This window comes from Crocodylus porosus, unplaced genomic scaffold, assembly GCF_001723895.1.
Source record: "Crocodylus porosus isolate Cpor-Errol unplaced genomic scaffold, CroPor_comp1, whole genome shotgun sequence".
Taxonomy (NCBI): Eukaryota; Metazoa; Chordata; order Crocodylia; family Crocodylidae; genus Crocodylus; species Crocodylus porosus.
Window position 1 is genome coordinate 105,566,672 of NW_017728886.1, and position 22,236 is coordinate 105,588,907.

A 22,236-nucleotide genomic window follows, 5' to 3' on the forward strand; every position below is an offset into this window, starting at 1 on the left:
TCTGGCGTGGATGCTTTGCCCCAAAGTTTGGTGTCATCGGCGAACTTGGCCAGTCCACTCCTGACTCCAATGTCCACATCGTTAATGAAGATGTTGAACAGTATGGGTCCCAGGACAGAGCCTTGAGGGACCCCACTGGTCACAGGGCACCACAATGAGTGATTGCTGCAGGGATGGGGAGAGCTGTTCTGGGTGCTTGGCAGCTGCCTCCCAGCCACATGGAGATTGGGATGGGCCCTAATCTCTATGTGGCTGGGAGGCAACATCCTGCTCAGCCAGGAAAGCTCTCCCTGCCCCCTGTGGCCCCCTGGGCCAGATGCAAATGTTCAAGCACATGCATTCTGTGTCACCGCAAATCTCTTTGTGGCACCACAAACTGCATGTAAAGCACATTAAACCATGCATGGCATTGCTGATTTTCAGCACCTGGCCAAAATTTGATTTCCCAATAGCAAAAATAATCCCAGAAGAAAAAAGTGGTGCAAAGAATGCTAGTCATGTGCACTTGGAAAAATGTGGAAATTGGGGAGCAGGCATCCAATTGGGCTGCATGGCTGACTGGGGTACAGTGTTTCTCAAGAGAAAGCAGAAGGCAGCCCTGGCTGCTCTCCCATCTTGGGATGCAGCGTGCCTCAGCACAGGGGCCCCGCAGTGTGCAGAGACTGGGGAGCTGACAACTCCAGGCATTTCAGGGCAATGTTCTGAGGAGTTCCCTGCAGGAAGAAAGCAATACATATGCACAATACATACCGTCAGAAAGTTTTCATGTGAGCACTGGAATTGCAAGAGCCAAAGCCTATTTCATTTTGAACTGAAATGTTATATATGTGTCCAAATGTAGTCACATCCGTACATTTTTTTAGCAGTTACTCAGAGTTTAGATTCAACTTCCACTAGCGTAGCTAAGCTCACCCATCACTTCTCTACTGAGCATGTTCAAAAGGCTTCACTATCGCTACATACTCTGTGATGAAATAGGTTTAGGTAGGCAAGTACATAGCTGTATGTAAGTTCTTAAAAGCGTGCTCAGAGAAAAAACAAACAAACCATGACTCCCAAGTGTTTAAAAGCCTGCCAGCATTTTAGTTCAGCTGCTTACAAATGGAAAGTTACATAACATTCTGGGCAATGCCTAGATTGGGCCTTGATGGTTCAAGCATCTTTCTGTGAAATAGAAAATGCAGGTTCAAATCCCTCTGTGAGAGAGGTGGTTAGAACTTGAGCCTCTCATTCCCTGAACAATTACCTTAACTACTAGTCAATTGGGCTAAATGATAGAAGGGTACTGCTCCTCTCCCACCTCTGGTATCAAACACTTGAATTTTTTCCCCTCCAGCCATGTTTTTGGGAACTTCCATACAGTGCTTCACCTACATGGGGAATCCTATTCCACCACAGAGCCTACATGGCCATCTTGGAGTCTCTGAACATGCTTAGAAAGAAAGCATAGTGCAAGTACAGCTGCACAGGTGGACATAGCATCTAAACTCTGCTTAAATACCAGCAATGGAATGTACCCAGCTCCGAGTGGAGGTCTTAGGTGCATAAAGATGAAATACAGGTTTTGGCCCAAAATACATAGTGCTGCTCAGATCCATTGACTACAACATATCACATTAATGCATCTACCTAGATTGGCATCTATGTGCCTGAAAATACTGCTTTGCAACAATATGTCATTCCTATTGGGCATTTGCAAAGATTGTGTGGCTCTCATACTGACTTGAGTCATATTAGAGGGAAGAAGTTCTTAGGGTGGTTTCTTTTATTGACCCAACTATGTAGCTGGGATAAAGTTAGATGAGCTCTTGAATGCAAGGCATTTTCTGATCACAGGAAGTCAGACATAGCATAGTGAAACACAGCAGAGGAGAGAGGCTAAGAGAAATTCTCAGAGGTAGCAGACATACAATTATCAGAAGAAAAGAAACTGATTATTGAGAGATCAAGGCCTATCAAAAGGGAAGGGTCATTCTCATCTTCTTTTTGTGGAAGGAATTCACGAGTTAGATAAAATGTAATGTGTCATAAACCCACTATCAACTCTTAGTCCATGGCTCTTAATGTCCAGCTAGTTTATGAATTCTTATTCCCAAGGTCATCTTTTAAAGGTGTTAGTTTTGTCTCGAAATTGAGGATAGTAAGATCAGAGAGGGAGTGGTTGTTCTGTGAGAAATATGCTTCTATTGATATGTGTGTGTGTCTCTGTCCTTTATATTTTTCCTGTGAGAGTTTGTTCTGGTGCACAGTTGCTGTTTAGTTTCACCCACATAATTGCCATGAGGCCACTTGGTAGATTGGATCAGGTATATTACATTTTGAGAGAACCATGGATTTTGATGGGTTTGCTTTTATGGGATGTGTTGATAGTAGTGATGTGCTAGCAGGTTAAACATTTCTTGCCAAAGCAAGGCTGTGTTCCACTTGATGTCTATTGGGCAGGAAGGAGGGTTTGCTTCTGATGATAACTTGGACAATGTTAGGGGGCTATTCCAAAACCAGGAGTGGAGGGGATGGGAACATTTCTCTCAAGGTCTGACCTTTGTTGAGTATGGCCTGTAGATGTCTGGTGATTTTTCTGATCAGTTCCAGTGTAGGGTAGTAGATAACCACCAGAAGCGTTCAGTGACAGAAGTGTTTCTTTTTGTATTCTAGTAGATTACTGTGCAGTATTTGGATAGTTCTTTCAAAGGTATGCTCTATTTCTTTACTGGAGTATCCTTGTTTTATAAAATCAGATTTTAAGCTAGTCAGGTGGGTATCCCAAATGTTGCCTGAACAGATTCAGTGGTATCTGAGGGTCTGGATGTATATTAAAGATTTTTTTGGTGTGCTTGGGTTAATTGCTGGCTCTGTGGACATAGGTATGGTGGTCTGTGGGTTTTCACCGTCAGAACCAAACAAATGTCTTTGGCTGTATTTTGTTTGGCAACATTGACAAGAGTAAGAGTACTTTCATCCTAGAACTTAAACCCCAACCCTACAATACTCATGCATGTGTTTAGTTTTACACCCTATCAAAAATCTTTGCAGGTTTGGAATCTCAATAGCATGTTTACATATTTGGGGTTTGTTTTTAATTTTACTGTCTAAAATACTTTATCTAGATCACAAGTCTGATACACTTTTGTATTAATGATACAGTGGGCAAAACTCTGAGTTACCTGAAGTGATTCTATAACCTGCTCTGGGCACATAAGTGCCCTTGTTTTAGGAATAGGATCATCCTCTGAAGATGCATAGCTATCCCTCTATTCCTATAGTGTGGGCACTGAGAGGGCATAACAATCACTTCTACTCTTTATTAAACAACTCATATTTGAGCACAAGCTACACTTTGATTGTCCACTTGGCAAAACAGGATTCTGCCCAAAATGCCTGCTAACCATATTGTCTGAAACTCTTTTACCTTTATTTTGCAGCTTACTTTCTGGGTCATAGATGATGTTTTTACAAGATCCATATTAGTCAGCTTAACTATTAAGCAACTTCTTTTATTTGAAATTAAATGCTAAATGTGGAAAACATCATGCTGTGTAGCTGGACTTGTAGGGGCCTGGCAGATTTTATTTCCATCAAGCAACTGGTAATGTTGCTTGATGGAAAGTTTCATGTCATATGACCTGTTTCACATTCAGAGGGCAAACTATCCAAATGGGGATAGGTATCCAGAGAGAAAAAAAATGTTCCCTGGGAACTTCTTTTGCCAGTATTCAACAGCAAGGGGAGCTGGAAAGCTGCTGGCATGGGCTGCTCTCCCACACCTTCAGTTGTGCTACTAATGAGATGTGAGTTTTAAGTGCCCCTGGGCATAAAACTTCTCCTCTAACCCTTGCATAGATCAGGTGAGACCCATATTAAAAGAGGGTGTGGGGGGACAAAAGCAGAAGGGCTCTAACTCTCCCAGAATACCTTATAAGATGTTTTTATATATGTGTTTTTCTCCAACTTTTTCCCATGCCCAGTTTTCCAAACAAATATCTCTCAACATTATTATTGCATGTAAGTAAAGTATGCCATGTTGAGTGTCTGTTTACATTCTACTTCTCAGATGGAAGAGGTACTAACGTCTCCTTAAACAATCAGCTTTGAAGGCTGTTTGAGGAAAGGAAGAAAAGGCAGTGAGAAGGAAGGAAAGTAGTGCCTCCTAAGGCATCCTGGGGGAGCCAAGTTCAGCATGAGCCAGTGCCTTCTTATAGAAAGGGTGTGGAGGAAGGAAAAGCAGTCCACCCTGGGATGTTGGAGCATCTGGCCAAGCACTATCACCCTATGTGACATGCCACACTTTCAAATTAAAGCTTAATAAAAGTGAGCTACAAAAATATTCTACATTTTGCAAGTAACATATTTGTGGCTGGTTGGCTATTTTTTGGCTGGCTGGCTATTGTATTATAAGAGAAATACTTTGCACATGTAGCATGTCTAAATGTATCGTGAAATTAACCAGGTAATTACACAATAGATGTAACTTATATCTAGGGCTTTAGAATCATACATACATGTTATAATAAACATGCAAACATACTTACACAGAAAGCCAGAACAAAACATACAATTAGAATTTGTAAAACTGCCAATCTCTCTATGTCAAAGAATACATTTCTTACTTAATACAATAGTATTTGTACCCACTTACATTTACATCAGTGCAGAATTGGGTCCATTATATTTCTTTAACATTCAGTACCAGTCATCACTGAGGTGCATGCAGATAGCAAAAGGAGATACAGTCTAACAGAGATCTTGTCACCTAAGAACTGTTGCAAATTCCTTGCAAGGCAGAGAAAATCTCTCTAAATACCAAAGGAATGCCTCTCCTTAGTTTTGTTTTGGGCTTGCTTTCCCACATGTTTCAATGGAGTCTCTTGCTTGATATCTACCAGCTCATCTGATATGATCCCTGGAATGGGTGAAGTGTTAACTGTTAACCTCATTCTTTTGGCAGACAACTTTAAATGAGCAAAAGGATGCGTGTATATATGTATGTGGAGAAGAGTAGATGCTTAAAAAAATAATAAATAATAGTGTGATGGGGTGAGGGGGGCCAATGGTTTAAGTCTCCATGGGCTTTGGAATCAAGCCTGTTTCAGTCAGATTGTGGCCCTGCTAACAAATCCAATAGCAGCTAATCTGATCATCTGCTCTCTAGTTTTCATGCTGTGTTTTCTTCAGAGTTCCTTCTCCTAGTTTCAGTCTGTGACAGTGTGATAAGACACAAGAAATTTAGTCATCATTGCTGCTGTAAAGGAGCTCAGAGAAGGGATTATGATATTCCATAACCCTTACATTAGACACGGACAGGGGCAGCCACTGCTGTGATTACAGGCCTGAACACTGCTGTTATTTTTTTTCCCTCTCTCCTTTTCTTTCTTTCTTTCTTTATTTTATTTTACTTTTTTTCAATAAAAGCTTTAAAAGATTAGCTGAGAAATAGTCATCATCACAATCATCATAAATCTCGTTGTGTGGAACTCAGAAGTTGTGCAGCTCAGAAGGCTGTTACACTTCTAACCAAGACTGGCAAGATAACTCTCAAGTAAGTTATCGAAAACACTCATCCGCTATTCAGTCATTATTAGGAAATTCAAGCTGTATAAGCTGAACAAATCAACATGGAATACAGAGAAGATGCCACAGGGAGCACTGATTTGGGAAAAATATAGTTCACTGCTGAGGCAAGTCAGAGATGCTGATGCCTTCTCTGTTTTCTGCATATGGCAATACTTTGTGACAAAAAAACTACTTGCTTCTGGGTATCCAGAGGGATTTTAATGATAGCACTGAATTAACCGTTATGCTTGATGCATGCTTTCTGTGCAATATTGAATATAATTTATACAACCTATGGCTCCCTGATTCCAATGACAAAATATGTCTTCTTGAAAAAAAAATATTTGTATACTAAAATTACAGGATTTTTAAAGTGGCATTTAATGAGATGAAAGGCAGAGTACAGGGAGGTATCTAGTATTTATTACCATCAGGGAAGTAATACAATATCAAAGGAAACAAAAAATAAAAGAAGGAAAGGGAACAAGAAGGGTAAAGGAAACAGAGGGAGTTTATGTCTTTTTCTTGACATTTCAGGAAAAATACTGATATAGTTTCACTGTTTTCATTATTGTCTGTGCAGAGAGGTTGTACAAGTATAGCTTGCAAATGTAGCCCACATACAAATGTAGCCCACATGCTTTATTTACATTGCAGCCTATGTCTTTGCCCCAAGGAAAGGGAGAAAAGCAGTGGGGAGAAATCGTGGATTTCCCTATATCTCTGCACCTATATAGAGGACAGGACTGAGCAACTTAGTTAGAAGGGCCCAGGACCATCCAGGCTACTAAGCATGTTCAGTATCTGTTTCTGAAATTGTATGAGAAGTTTTAATTGCGGGCAGCCAGTCTGACAAGTTACCCTCTAAAAACTGAGGCAAATATGAGTTGAAGGGAGGTATGTAGCCCTCCTACTAATCATTGGATACTGGTTATAGATATCTGCTTCCACTTGTACATGAAAAGAAGTAGGCTATTAACCCAAAGTCTGAAAAACTGTAAGTTTTGGAAATGCTAAGCCATTTTTTTGTACAGGACTGAGATGTTGCTATTCTCAGAGGGCTGAGGATAGTATTTCAATATAGTAAAGGGCATAGTCTGTCTTTCTATGCATTTCCTTGTATGTCTGTCTGTTCATAATGCTTTTGGTCAACTGCGCATGCACCATTGAGAGGGTGGATGGCCATTAGATGTGCGAGCCTGGGCAGGGAGGTAGGCAGAGCATGGAGGCGGGGGCACATGCACCCAACAGCTGGTGGGGGTGGGGGGGAGGCAGGGGAAGTTCCGCTGCTTAGTGGAGGAGGTAGAGGAAGAGGCAGGCAGAGGTGGGCATGCACGTACCCAACAACTGGCAGGGATGGGGAGGAGGTGGAGATGAAACTGGAGAGGGAAGGGGAAGCAGGGAGGTGGGGAGAAGCCCTGCTGCTCAGGGGAGGAGGCAGAGGTGGGCAGGGGGAGGGCGTTCCCACACCAATGGCTGGAGGAGGAGGCAACGGTGGCACAAGGAGTGTTTACATGGCCAGCGCTGAAGGGTGAGAGGGGGGCAGGGGGTGGGGGTGGCCATGTAAACATTCCTTTGTTATTTAAAATATGTCATTCATGATCAGCAATTGACTAGTAGAATTATAGAATCATAGAAAAGTAGGGCTGGGAGGGACTTCTGGAGGTCATCCAGGCCAACCCCATTCCTATTCAAACCATCCCATACAAATCCTTCTCTAACCCATTAGTGAAACTACACTATCAACCATGTCACACAACTAGCCAGTGGTGGTCAGTGTCCTGCTGCTGCAAGAGTTGTTAAAACCACTCGTATGATCCAAGGAAGAAGGCCATGCCTCTCACTACAAAGGAAATTTAAAACCCCATAGTTCATACCAGCCTGACCATTAGATAATAGTCCTATCTGATCCCAAATGTGGCAATCAATCTGACCAACATTAGCTAGGAAACTTCAGGTTTAAGTCCTCGCAGGTGCACAAGCATACCATACTCAGAACTGTGAACCTTGTATTTGTGTTTTTTATTATTTTTCCTAAAGTGTTGCATTTGCCTTTGCCAGCACTGAAATCCATTCTGTTGGATCAGCCCCAGCTTTGCAGTCTTTCAGTATCCTTCTGAATCATGCTCCTTTTCAATCCCTCCCAGTTTTGTGTCATTTGTACCTTTGATCAAAAGTCTCTCTATTCCAGCATCCGAGTCCACAACCACAACCTACCTTAGTCATACCATACAGGCACAGAAATCATCTCTGAGATCATGAGAGGGGGATGTGTTTATGTGTGCACTAAAGTATAACAGTGTAAATATTATGCTGAAACTTACTTTTTAGTGTCATCACTAGCTTTCCTAATAGTTTATATTTCAAATATTATTTACTTTGTTTTATGTTATCTATGTTTTCTGTTCTTGTTTTTTTTTAAGTCTATGGCACTGTCCTTGAAAATTGACAGGTAACTATTAATACTGATTTGTCAGGGCTTTACATACAATAGTCCTGAGGTTCAGTTTTGTAAAGCTTACACAAAAGTTCAGAAAAGATAAACCTCTGGCCTGTATTTCAGTAATGTGTGAGGATGAGATGAAAGAAGAAATGTTACAGAATTATACATGAATATAGCATCAGTATCCACTTACGCTGTTATACACAGTCAGGGTACTTTTGCCTCAGTACAGAAAACAGTGGAGTGGTTAAATATTTGCACCCAAAAAAGGGGTGGGAGGGAATCTATTGTTGAAAAATAAGCCAAAATATAAGAGGCAAACTTAGCAAAAACTTGTACAAAAATTATTCACAACTAAGATATTTATGGCAAGGTTCCTTATTAATGTAAGGTATTTGGCATTAGAAGAATCAGCACTACCCTCCATTCAAAGGTGACTAAATAAACACTTAGGCAGTTTGCTAAGTAGGTACACAATTGTCTTGACAGATAAATAAAATATCATCTTCCATAATCTGAACTTCTGTGTTAAAACTGATTGCCTTGCATCCTGAGACATTTTAATTTGATCATAAGCTTTTGACATTTCCAAAACATATTTTTCTATAGAGATTCTGCTATTTTAGATATTGGTGATGTTGCTTTTCCTTTCCTAAAGGAATGATCATGAATGATTCAACACACACAAAAGTGAGTTTAGTAGTGTTCTCTCAGTTAGTCTATCACATTAAGCTGAAAAAAAGTGGTATTTTTGTTTTTTTTTTAATATTGTTTACTTTCATCCAAGTGAAATTTATTACAGAACAAAGCATCCAGAAAATCCTTTGGTATTTGGATACCTGATTTGGCAAAGACCTCAAGCTAATCAAATTGAGAACTCAGTCTGCCAAAGGTCAAGGTTGGAGACCACTTCCTGTTTCCTTTAAAAGTAAAGGAAACATTAAAAAGCTCCCAAACTTTTGAGCCATCACCATAGGGATTTCAGAAGATGATTGAGGCTGGAACAAAAGCATACCCTTTTGCTTCTGGGTATCAGGAAGGACTTTAATGGTATCATGACATTGATCAGTGAATTCAAGGTCACAGTCATGTCAGTGTTAATGAATTCCAAGTAAGTATATGATTGCTGAACCTATTAGTATATTGTAGCTGTGGAGCAATGCATTACATAAACACTTAAAAATATATTTTATAACAAACCATATGAAAGCTGTGTTCTATTTGTACTAAATTTAGACAAGTACTGTTAATTCCATGCAGTGTGAATTCCTATGTACAAACCACGGGTTTTGAATTCAGATTTCAATTCTGATACTCATAATTACTATAGTAAACTTTTTTATAATCTAGGCTTAAAATTACTGAAACCAAAGATCTGCATTTTTGGAGAAGTAACTTGTCTAGCCTTGGCTTAGTAAAAAATTGATAAGGTTGTGATTTGCAATGATTTTCTGTCTTTGCTGATTTTCTCAGTCTGTAGTCAGTTCACATTTCCCTGTGATTTGCACACATTCAAAGTCAGATGAAATTAGGCCAGAGCTGTCTCACTGAAGCCCACAGTGACAGAGATGTCCCCAGCTACAGGAATTTGCAGTTACAACTGCCTCTTTTCTCTGTCCACTATAAATATTTCATTAGGTCACTCTATAAGCCAACTACACAATTCACAATTATAATGTGTTTGAGGTGCTCTTGTTTTCCATCGTCTTAAGGGGGAAAACTACTTTACTTCAATGTTTCTAAAGTATATTATATACTGTTTTTAAGAGCACATTTTTCAAAGGATTGTTACCAATGTTTTCCCCAGAATTTTGTCCAGAATCCCAAATCCCTAAACTACTGAATTTCAGAAGCATGTATAATCAAACTAGATCCAGTGTTTATGCTGTCTCTAACAAACATAAATGAGAACCCCAAATCTGAACAGCCCTGAATTGTAAGGAACAATTCAACCATTGCAACCTAGATCTCAGCTTTGTGGTGCCAGCCTATCTCTAATTTAAATGGTGCTCTGTATCACAAATTAAAGAACTGTCTGACTTTGGCAGAACACAGAATTATGGTTTCAGGGGTTGTTGGGGCAGACATGAGGTGAGGCTGAATATTTACCAATGTTTCCATAGTTTATTACAAATATCCAACCTTTCTGAAAGTAGCTAACCAGTACAATTTATCTATGTAGCAAAGGAAGAGATACAGAAAAGTTAGGAATCTCTCCTAAAGATAAACATCAGAAGACACTAAGATGCTTTGTCCACTAGACTTTTTCTTAACATTTCCAATGGTAGCTCCATTGACAACAGGAATGTTGGCAAAGCTAAAGTAGACCAAGCAGTAGCATTTCAACCACCATACAGTTTAGCTTTTAGATTACTTAGATAACAGGGGGTTAAAATGAAGATGACTAATCTGAACTAATGCACCCATGATGGAAAATGCAAAGAATAACTAGTGTTCATAATTTTACAAATTACACTGAGGGCAAGTTGGGCACTTTATATAATTGCATAGTTTATTTACAAATGACATCACAAAATTCTCACTACAACAGATCAAAAAATGATTATAGCAGGAAAAGGAAGGTATCCAGAGACATGGATAATCATATGGTCTTCCATGGAATCTTTCTGGTCCCAGAAAAGGAATCTGAAATTGTGAGATGGTAATGTAGATCAACAGATGGCTCAAAGATGGGTTCTTGAAGGAAGATTTTGAGATGTTTGACCATTAGGACACATTCACTGAAAGAGGACTCTTGTGGAATGATGGACTTATTTAGTGTGGGATAGATGAGGCTGGAATGACTGGAAAGAACATTAAACTGACAAAGAAGGGGAGAAGTTTGGGAGATACTTGTATAATCACCACACCTGGTTTTAGTACATGCAGGATGCCTCTACATGCTCATTAATGTGAAGTGGTTACTGCACGTTTAATTTAGTACTTGTATAATCAAGTACTAAATAAATGTGCAGTAACCAGAGTTACTGCACAGAAGCACCAGAGAACACCTTTTAAGTGACACTACTACACAGTAGCCTAATAATACTGTTCAGTAGCCTATTAGCACTGCCTGTGCTGTGACATACTACTGCTTAGTATTATTAGACTACTGCACTGTTAGTGTCTCATGTAGACATGTCTAGAAAGTAACAAGGATGCAGAAAAAGTAAAGGAGTATCAGTGCAGAAACATGAACAATAAACAGAAAGGACTAAGATGGATGAGATCAATAAGCAATATGATCAGTGAATGGACTGTGCATAATCCAAATCAAGAACTGGGTATTTCAGTAAGAAATAACTGAAATATTTGTTTATAATTGCCAGAAGCCTGGGAAACAGGAACTAGAACTACTGGTGCACAACATAAAAAAGGAAATTAAAGGGATAAAAGAAACGGAGGAATAGCAATCACAACTGAAACACAAGAATCAGAAGGAAAAGATAGAAAGAAAGGTAAAGGTGATGAAAAAACACGATATGTTATGGATTTAATAGCTGATTTTTTCCCACCAAATAGCCACTGAACCAAGAAGTAGTTTTGCTATTTTAGACTGAATTTGATAAGTAAGGAAGACATTGCAGATCAGATAGCTGCAGAAAAAAAATCTATGATCAAGAAACCAGTTTAATATAAGTTGAAGGATAAACAGAAGAACATCTGTAACCTAAGGTTTTCAATTTCAAAAGCAAATCATTGATAAACTAAGGGAATGACTTGGTGAAGACTGCAGGGCTAAGGAGATGAGGGACTGGAATACGGAGGAGCCCTGGAATTTCTGCAAGTCCTGGATGCCAATGTTATCAAGGAATCTATGTCTGAAGCATGGGTTAAAAAACATGAATGAAAGACCTAACTGGAAACGTCACTTTAAGAAAAATATTAAGAATAAGCAGAAGGCATACAAGAAATAGAAAAAAGGACTAGCTTGGAAAGAAAGCTGTCGTACAGTTTGACCCTGCAGATGTTGTTAAAACGATGCATCTACACATGCAGTTTGCATGTGGCAATAAACTACAGCGCAGTTCACACCAGAGTCAGCTGGTCCTGGGTGCAATGTATATGTGTGTGCCCAGGACTGTTGCTGTTTGGGCCAGGGTGGAGCAGCTCTGGGCAGGCAGGGAGCCAAGGAAGTCAGCCCCAAGCTCTGGGTGGTGGCATTGGGTGGTGAAGGGCCTGGCTGGGGGCACAACAGTGCTATAGTGCAAGACTAGTTGGCAGGTAGCCCTCACACTGTAGGCTCATGCCCCAGCCAGCCTCAGTCACCATCTACATGTGTTTTGATGTTCTAAATCAGTGGTCTTTAAACCTTTTTGATTGTGCACTCCTATCAGTAAAAGATTTTTGAGCACCCCCACCATTTATGTATATTTATATTCGTGCACGCCTATCAGAAAAATGTTTTTGAGTATGCACCCCCAATATATGTATATTTATATAAATATACATCAAAATAGAAGGTCTAATATTTTCTTCCCGCACCCCAGTGGATCATTTTACGCACCCCACTTTGGAGTGCACTGTTCTGAATGACTCTGCCATAGGATAGTACTTGTCCTGGACAGCAGAGTTAATTCATTTACTGTGCCCTGATACAGACACACGTGTAGACGGTGATGCTTTACTGCAGAGCTAATTAGTCAGCTCCACAGTAAAGTGCATGTGTAGATGCACCCAACAAGTAGCAGTTAAATAAATTAGGAGACAGAGACCGACAGACATCCATGATCCTTACCCAAAAGGGGTTTGAACCTACATCTCCGGATTTCTAGCAATGGGCTTTAACTACCTGGCTCCTCCCACTTTAGAGAGCAGTGACCAACTCATTAAGGCACAATAAAACTTGTTTGCCTCCTGGAAATTAATTATAAAATGTTAGTAGATAGACCAAGCCAATTGAATACTACATTTTATAAGTTTAAATAACTGGCAGGGGGTCATCATTCTCTATATATAAAGTGCTAGTCCATCTGCCTGTGTCTGTCTGCTATCTATAACACTCTTATTGGTTGTCTTAGAATCCAGTCACAATGCTTACTGAAACAACCAAACAGAGTGCTCTACACAGACAGATGGACATGGGAGGGAGTGTGTGTGTGTGGGGGGGAGGGGTGTCAGAAGCTGGATGAGCCACCATTTGAGCTAATAGCCCCAGGAGAAGTTGTAGGGACTGGGGGTAATGATTGGGGAGCTAAGGGGAATTATTGGGATTTGCTTTCCTTCCAGCTCCAGGTTCAGTCCCCCAGCTTCTGGTTCAATTCCCCAGCTCCTAGTTTGATCTCCCAGCTCCCCAGTAACTCCCCTGAGCTCCCAATCATTCTCCTGAGCCCCCAAGATTTTTTCTGGAGCTGCCAGCTCAAGCCATGGCTCATCTGGCTACTCCCCCAGTGTCCTCTTGCCTGGGCAAGGCAGGCAGTGCTGGCAGCCCCAGGAGAAGCTATGGAGGCTAAAGCAAATGATCTGGGAGCTGGGGGGAGTGAACTGGGAACTGGGGAATTGAACTGGGAGCTGTGGGGAATGATTGGGTGCTGGGGGAATGAACAGGGGCTTCTCCCAAGCTCCTGGTTCGATAGCCCAGCTCCTGGTTTTATTCCCCAGCTTTCAATCATTCCCCGTGGCTTCTCCTGGGACTGCCAGCACTTCCTGCCTCGCCCGAGGTGGGGGGAAGTGGGGGAGCAGCAAGATGATCTGCGGCTTCTCCCGGGGCCTGTATAGTCTATGGCCAAATCAGATTCAGTGCTGAATATCTTCAGATTTGAATTAGGCTGAAACGAATCAGGACAGTGATTAGAATCACTGATTCAAATCACTGTCCCTCCGAATCCAAAGCAAATACTTTGCACAGGTCTACCAATTATTTTCATTCATGCATGGCTAAATGCGCTTAGTCTCTGAAGGTGAACAAGGTGACAAGAAATCAAGAAGCTCTTCTTCAGTGCATATTCACAATGCCAGTATTCTCATATCTACAAGCAAATTATTTTTATAGATGGGGAGGGAACATATAGAGGTAATTTGCACAGTAAAAATGGCAGGGAATTATTCGTGCAATTCCTACAGCAAAGGGTGAGCTTTATCCAAGAATGTTCCCAGCCTACTTGGCTCCCATTTTTGCCTGAGTACAGCAGCACAGTGATAGAACAGATCCTGGGGGACAATTTCCTCTACAGAAGATGAGGTAAGATCAGTGTAGGCAACTGAGAAAGCCAGGGGAGGGAGATATGAGTGTGCGTTGTGTTGTATGAATTTGCAAGTGTCCTGTGGACAAACGTGTGAGCTGAGATTCAGTTGCAACAATTGAGGAGGGATTTGAGGATTATTGATCTGTAGAGAGAGATGAGTGCGCGATGAGAAGGAACAGTGGGAAGGGAAACCAGAGAACATCAGGAGAGATAAAGGCAAGTGAAACAGTGGAGAGAAGGCAGTACATAGGAAAAACAAGATGGGTCAGAAAGCTACAGTGCAGCAGATAGAAACTGGAGCGCAGGAAAAAGAAAAGAAAAGAAAGTATGTTGAACTAAAGAAGTAACGTTACTTGCAAATTGAAGAGAGACGGAAATAAGAATGCTGTTAAGAAAGTAATGTGACCAATCATAAAACTATAACTATTTTTATTCTTTTGTACATGGATAAATTAAAAGATTTGAAATTACAGGAAACCCTCACTATTTGCGGGTTCAGCATTTGTGGTTTCAAATATTCGCGGATGCCGAACCCGCTTCTTAAATACACTTAAAGGAGCTCCTCAGAAGCTCCGCACTTGCCACCTCCGGGTTCCTGCCACCACCCCTGGGCTCTTGCCACTGTTGCCATCACCAGAGCAGCTATGCCTCCCCAGCCGCCGGCAGATGGCGTTCATGAATGCAGTATTATTCATGGATTTCGCCATTTGCGGGGGATATAAAAAACATATCCCCCGTGAATGGTGAGGGTCACTTGTATACTGTTGTCCCTTTCTTGGGAAGAACACCTCCTTCATCTTAATGGAAGAAAGATCTATTTAACATTTTTATAAGTATATGTTGATTAATCTGACACAGGTGTTAGTAGCCTGATCCATATTTTTGTTGGAAGATGATTTTTCTTTAGGCTTTTATTTCTCACAGGTAAGAGGGGGTGGGTGAAGTCTCAGCCATACCAGAATTCCCCATAGTGTGGATGTAAAGAGGAGAAAAATGGATATTCAGCTGCTTTGGGCTTCTCCCGTTTCATGGGACTGCTACAAGTAATGTAACTTATAGCAATCTCAGGGGTTCTTATGATTATGTACACAAGTAATGATTCCCCAGTTAGCCAATCTACAAGTTACATCTTGCCACAACTCTTTCTCACCCCCAGTTATTTTTCTAGCATGCCCCATAGACAAAGATTTATGCTGATGCTTAGCACATTTTAAGTAAGTTTTTTTTGGCTTCAGTGGGATTATCTAGAGTACATAAAATAAAGCACGTGGACATTTTTTTTGTAGGATTGACCTGTACCTTAACTCAAGGAAATGTTGTATTTTATTGGGAGAAAAGATGGTTTTGTGGTTAAATCACAGACCATGGATTTGGGAGTTTAGAGTTCTGGTTTTGACTCTGACACTGGCCTTTCATGTGATTTGGGGCAAATCTATTAATCCTTGAACATTGTTTTCTCTTGTTCTAAAATGGGCCTTATAATAATTTCTTTCTATGTGAATTGTGAGCCGTGAGTTGTCTGGAAAGCTGTTTCTGATCTGTAGCTGACAACTGCTATTGAAATTAAAATAATTATTTTAGATATACCCTATGCTGTGTTGTATATATTTTAAAGAATCCGTGTCTTTTGCTCAGACAGGTATGGCTTACTATTTTGGCTCACTATATCGTTTAAACTGATGTTAAAATATGATCTTAAAGCTAGATCCAGTGGTTCACTAGGTCTATGAAGACCAAAGTTTAATAGAGAGAGATTTTTAGCTTATAAGTTTTCAGGATTCATTTTATTTGTAGATAATGTTAATTTAATTCACTTTAGAACAGTCATACATAATGCGACCACCCAGTGTAAAAGTGTCTTGGGGGAAACCAGTACCATGACGTTATTGCAAAGGCATTTTTCTTTTGTTCTTTCTTTTCACTTGGGAAGAGTTTAAACAAAGACAAAAATGTCAAAAAGGCTTTAAAGGAATACAGACATGAAAGGTATCACTCAACTTCTGGTGCAATTGCATTTTGGAAATTGTTCTCCTACCATTGATGCCTGTTTAAAGATTTTGATTCTAAGGCTATGAATAGGTGACTCTGACACATACTGTGTGGAAGTACACTGACAGAGGTGGCTTCCATATACCAGTTGCACAAATTCCACTGTTATGTTCTTTGCTATTAGTACAGGTAACTAGGATCCAGTCTTTATATAAGTTTCCATATATTACCATAATAGCAGCTTTATGCCCAGTAGTTACTTGCTTTGTTTTTCATTCCCATTTTATAACAGCATGCCTAAACCCCATCAATATTCAAGTTAGCGCTTTAAAATGAAACTATAAATTTCAATTTGGAGAAAATAAGCCCTTATTCGGGCTCATAAGTTTTAAATAACACATTACCATTGGCTACATTAAGTTTGCATTTCTAATGTTATTTTATGCAATTGACAATAGATGTTCCACTCTGCTCAGGAGTGGAGAGCAAATGCATGTGAAATGTAAGTCTGCTTAAAATGTAGGAATTTATTAGAGCTGTCAGTCTGCACTGACATGAAAGTTAAATTATTTCTGAAGATATTTGAGTTGATTTTTGCACTTTTTATTGTCTTCATCCTCTGAAGTTTGAGTATAAATAACTCTCTAAAAGGTTTTCTTCTCAAAATAAGTAAATAAATAAATAAATCAGAAAATAGAGGACGATACATATGTCTGTTATGAAAATAGATAAAAATTGTCCTGGAGATAAGTTTGATTATTTCAGTATGGTCCACTACTTAAACTACTTTAAGGATTTTTGTTGACGGGTGAGGATTTTTGGGGGGGGGGGAGGAGGGGAACATGGGGACTGCCAGATCTACCTAAATGAGTATCTCCATTCTTTGCTTTCTTATTTGCAGTGGAAAGTATGTACTGATGGGTAGAGCAGTAGGTTCTGCCATTGTCTGAATATTCACTGGCCTGTAAATTAACATAAAAACCTTTTGTGACACAATCTGATCAGCCAGAGAATGGGCAATGCAGGAGGCAGTCTTCTCCCAATCTACTGGAAAAGCAGGTGCACGCATTAGTGTCTATGGCATGAGTGATTCTGTTTCCTGCCCTCCTAGCTTCCTCAATTGTGCTTGAGTATGCTGTGGCCTCACCAATGCCGAATAGAGAGGGAGGAGTACCTCCTTGGATCTATTGGCTATACATCATTTGATGCATGCCAGAGTTCCATTTGCCCTTCTGGCAACCTCATCACACTATAGGCTCATGTTCATCTTCCAGTCAACCATGACCCCCAGGTCTCATTCAGATGCTGTGGACTACCACCTATCATGTAGTTATGGTGAGGGTTCTTCCCATCCAGATGAAGACCCCTGCACTTCTCCCTGTTAAACCTCATCTGATTCCATTCTGCCCATGTAACAAGTCTGTCAAGGCCATCCTGGATCTTTACCCTATCCTCTGATGTGCCCGTGTTTCCCCGCAGCTTGGTATCATCTGCAAACTTAATCACTGAGCTTCCCAGACCCTGATACAAGTCATTAATAAATATGTTAAAGAACATGGGTCCAAGCACTGATACCACTGGAGACGGTCCTCCAGGATGAGACCATCACATCAATTACAGCTCCCTGGGATTGGCCTCTAAGCCAGTTGTCCATCCACCTCACTGTAGGCTGGTCCACCCCATTACCCTCAAGTTTGGCTGAGAGAATCACATGGGAAACAGAGTCAAACACTTTACTGAAATCTGAGTAAATGACATCAACCACATGTCCCTCATGCAGATGGTTAGTTACCTGGTTGTAGAAGCACACCAGGTTTGTCAGGCATAATCTACCCTCGACAAAACCATGCTGGTTGCTTCTTAATACCCCATCAGTTCCCAGCTTCTGATCGATTGCCTCCTTAACATTTTTTTCAAAAGTTTTACTCAGGACCAATGTCAGATTGACTAGTCTGTAGTTTGCTGGGTCATCCCTCTTCCCTTTTTTAAAGATAGGTACCACGTTGGCCCTCTTCCAGTAGTCCAGGACCACTACTGAGTTCCATGACTCTTTGAACAACTTTGCCAGTGGGTCTGGTATAATCTCAGCCAGTTTTTTCTTGACTCTCAGATGCAGAGCTGATATAAGTTAAGTCTGATACTACAAATAAGTTAAGTCTGACATTAGATTCAACCAGGTGTATCTTAAACCAATTTCAGCCATTTTAAAATCAGTTTATGTGCACTGAATTTCTGTTCTGTTACAGGTTTAAACCAGTTTCTGATTACTTAAACTGGTATATGTGTAACTTCTGTCCCTAGTCTATGTGAACATGATGGTCCTATGCTACTGTGCAAGAGAAGCACAGAGTATGTGGACTATGGAATTGATTCAGCACACTAAGTACCTTTCCTCACTCTTTCTGAATCAAGGCTCTCATAAGAAAATCTCCTTCCTGCCCTCAAAATTTTCCTTGAGTCATCTTGGTTAATAAAACAATAATTGAAATGTATCCAAACTATAATCAGTTATACTGGATCAGTGTTGAATTGGTTAACATACCATCAGACATTGTTAATTGCCTTATTCTGAAATAAAAAATATAAAAATAGGTGTTCACTGTTAAGGAAAATGGATTTCCTGGGCTTTTGGTATTTGGTAATACAAAGGACACTGGTGCACCAGTTTGAATATAGCCCTTTTCAGCAGAACTTTTTCTAGTGGTTGCTATTTGGTCTATCTGATCCAAGGTAATAGCTCTATTCCAGTTCTCACTGGATAGAAATCAACATAGCCAAACCACTATTTGGTCTGACAGTCTTGATGTCACTGACTGAAGGGCTGCAAAGGTCTGAACTGGCATGAGACATGTTCTCTGAAAATTCCAAATGAAGAACGTTGCTAAGCAAGGAATGAAATTCACACCATTATTATCCAGTGGATAAAAGTATGAATCCAACTGGCAGGACTGTCTGTCCAGCACTTTCCTTCATGCTAGAGAAAAGGGAGAGGGGGTGGTATTTATGGGAAAAATACCTGTGGGGGAATATTACATTCATATCATAAAGCAATCCTACAAGCAGCAGTGTTATTTTGACTTTATTATGTTTTCCGTTTCCACTTTGCCATGCCTCACTACTTTATTAGCAATGTAAAAATATGAATACAGAAGTTCACATTTTATCATGACAATATTCAGTTTTGAAACTAATCTAAAATAAAACCCAGGGTATGCAGAGAAAACTCAATTATGAAACAAAAAGCATCCAGTATGAAATTAAGGTAGTACATTACATGTTTTATGTTCTGGTATTGTAGATTGTTACAGAGTTTTCTGCTGATAAACCTCAAAAAGCTCACATAGCCAAGAGCAGCTCTAATGGACTGAAGCTAAAATTACTCACTTTCATCTGCTGAAACAAATTGGTTTAATATACAGTCGTTTGTTGTCAACTACATTAAAAAGCATTGCTGCCAAACAAAATTATATACTGTGTTTTTTTGCTGTTTGGCTGGTGTTTTGGGAAGAGGCGGAAAGAAAGTAGGTGGAGTTCTTTCCTACTCTTGTTGATATCAGCCTAGATAGCAATAAGATGTAACACAGACAATATGTATGGAAATGTGTTTGAGTTACACAGGCTTAAAGGTGTTTTTTCTTCCATTTTTTAATGTTTGACCATGTGTAGCTAAAAAGTTCTAACCTGTTGGGCATTGCAAGATAGTATGCAAATAAGCCAACTATTGACAAAGGACTACAGTAATTCACTTTTTTGTTAATCAGGGTGTGATTATCATTCCATTCTTTTGAACTCCATCCAGCTTGCTATTCTGTCTCAACTTCAAGCAGGTGTTTTGTTGTTGCCAGGCCATGAACACAGCCTTGTGCCTGAGTCTTTCAAGTGTGCTGGCTGTGCAGATGATTTTTGCCTGCAAACTTTCCTCAGGCAATGAACTGACTAGTGCAACATGCTCACAGCAATGCTAATCTAGCTCAGGGACATGCACTGCACATGAAAGACTATTTTTACCATAATTTTTAATTGATATATTTTGCCCACTGCAGGTTTCCTCTCAGGTTTTTTTTCTGTTTTTTTTTTTTCTTTTTGGAGGCAGCAGCAAATGGATGGGAATGAAATGAAAATGCAGTAGCTGGAAAACACAGAGTAGAAACAAGAGTGAAGTTTAATAATATATAAGAGGATGGATGCTCAGTAAAGAATTCACCTTTGATTTAAAAGATTAGATAAATTGGAAAAGTAACACTCAGTAAATTGAAAAGGGGCAATATTATGCATTAGCATAGTGCCAAGCATGACAAATAACTTGTTTATTTATGCTTTCAGAAAGATTCAATATTTCATTATATACAATAGCTTTAAATGTCTTTTGGAAAAGGGTCAAGATAAAAAAAATAACTCTGTTATCCTAGTGAGAAATATTTGTACAGTAATATTATTTGGTGATATTCAGCATAAATACCATTCAATATATGAGTCTTGCATTCTCATACTGAGCATATATCGCAAGTGTAGTTTGTCATAATGGGTATATTTTTAGATATTGTTCTCAATTCTGGTTTTAAATTTGCTGATTACCATGGACTATTGTTAACCTTTATTTATGAACTTTGGATTTTTTTTATGCAGTCACTATTAAAGTTTATTAGAAACCATTTTCTAAAACACAGATGTAGGAACCTGTGAACTGAATGAAGCACTTATTTTGAATTTGTGATAATCCTGAATTCCTATAAATCAAATGTGAAAAAGATTGGTTAGGTAAAATGACTAGAAAATACTGAGCAACAGAAGAAACACTGCACATTTTCTCCAGATTTTTTGTCTGTCCTGAAGATCTATGGGAAAAACATCACTGAACAGGGATTCAACTTCCTTGGACTGGCTGTACTTCTTTACTCCATTGCCTCATGGGGTAAGACAACCCATCTTTTTGTTCTATGTGTGAAGATCATCTTCTTTTGCATTATGGTAGATCAATGTCTTTTTTTTTTTGCCTTCTCTCCCTCTGGCTAGGACAGGGATGTGAAGAAACCCCAGGATGACCCACACCCTTCCTCAGGTTCACTCAGTACTAGTCTGGGAAGGAGGAAGAGGAACAACTGGAGATGAAACTGAGGCTCAGTGCTAAAGGAAGAAGCAGCAATAGAACAGGAATCTATACACATGGCATGTGCATGCATATGTGTGCATGAACAATGGATTTTAATTGAATTCTCATCTCAAAAAGATATACCAGAATTAGGTAAGATACAGAAATGGACAACAAAGGATGATCAGTGGTATGGGGCAGCTTCTGGAAAAAGCTACGTCCTTTTCAATAGGAGAAGGGTATGGGGGAATGCATGTCTATAATATGTATAATACATGTCTACAAAATCACAAAGGTGTAGAAGAAATGAATAGGGAACAGTCATTGGAACAAACCAGACATGAGGAGTCAAGGTTCAGGAGCTGAGGGTCTACAATACCATAATTCCATGAGCTGAAGCTCAAGTTGAGGCCAGACCAGTGGTTAGGAGCTAGGGAATCCATAACACACAACGGAGTAGATGGGAACAAGGTACTGGCATCCAAGGCAGGGGTGATGCAGAAACAAGGCTAAGGCAAGGCTGGAGCAAGACTTGAAGCAGAAAAGGAAAGTCTGAGGCAGAAGCAAGACAGAAGGAAGGTAGGAAACTCCCAAATAATCAGGCTACCAAAACAAGGCCCCAGGACAAGTGGGAAGATTTTATAGCCCTCCTGTTAAGGACTTGTGCCTTCCATTGTTTCCCCTGGATCACATGCTCCCTCATGGGAGCCACACTGACTCAACCCTTTGCCTAGACAACTTGGGTTTGAGCCCCAGGAGGTCCTGACACCAAATCCCAGAATAAAACAACTGGGGGAAGGCTACTGAAATTAACAGCAGCTAGGTTTAAAAAAGCAAGAGGAAGTACTTTTTTTATACTGCATGTTGTTAAGCACTGGTGCTCATTGCCAAAGGATATTGTAGAGGCAGAATGTATAACCAAGATCAAAAAGGGATTAAACAAATGTATGGAGGACTGGTCCATTGCTAGCTATGAAGTA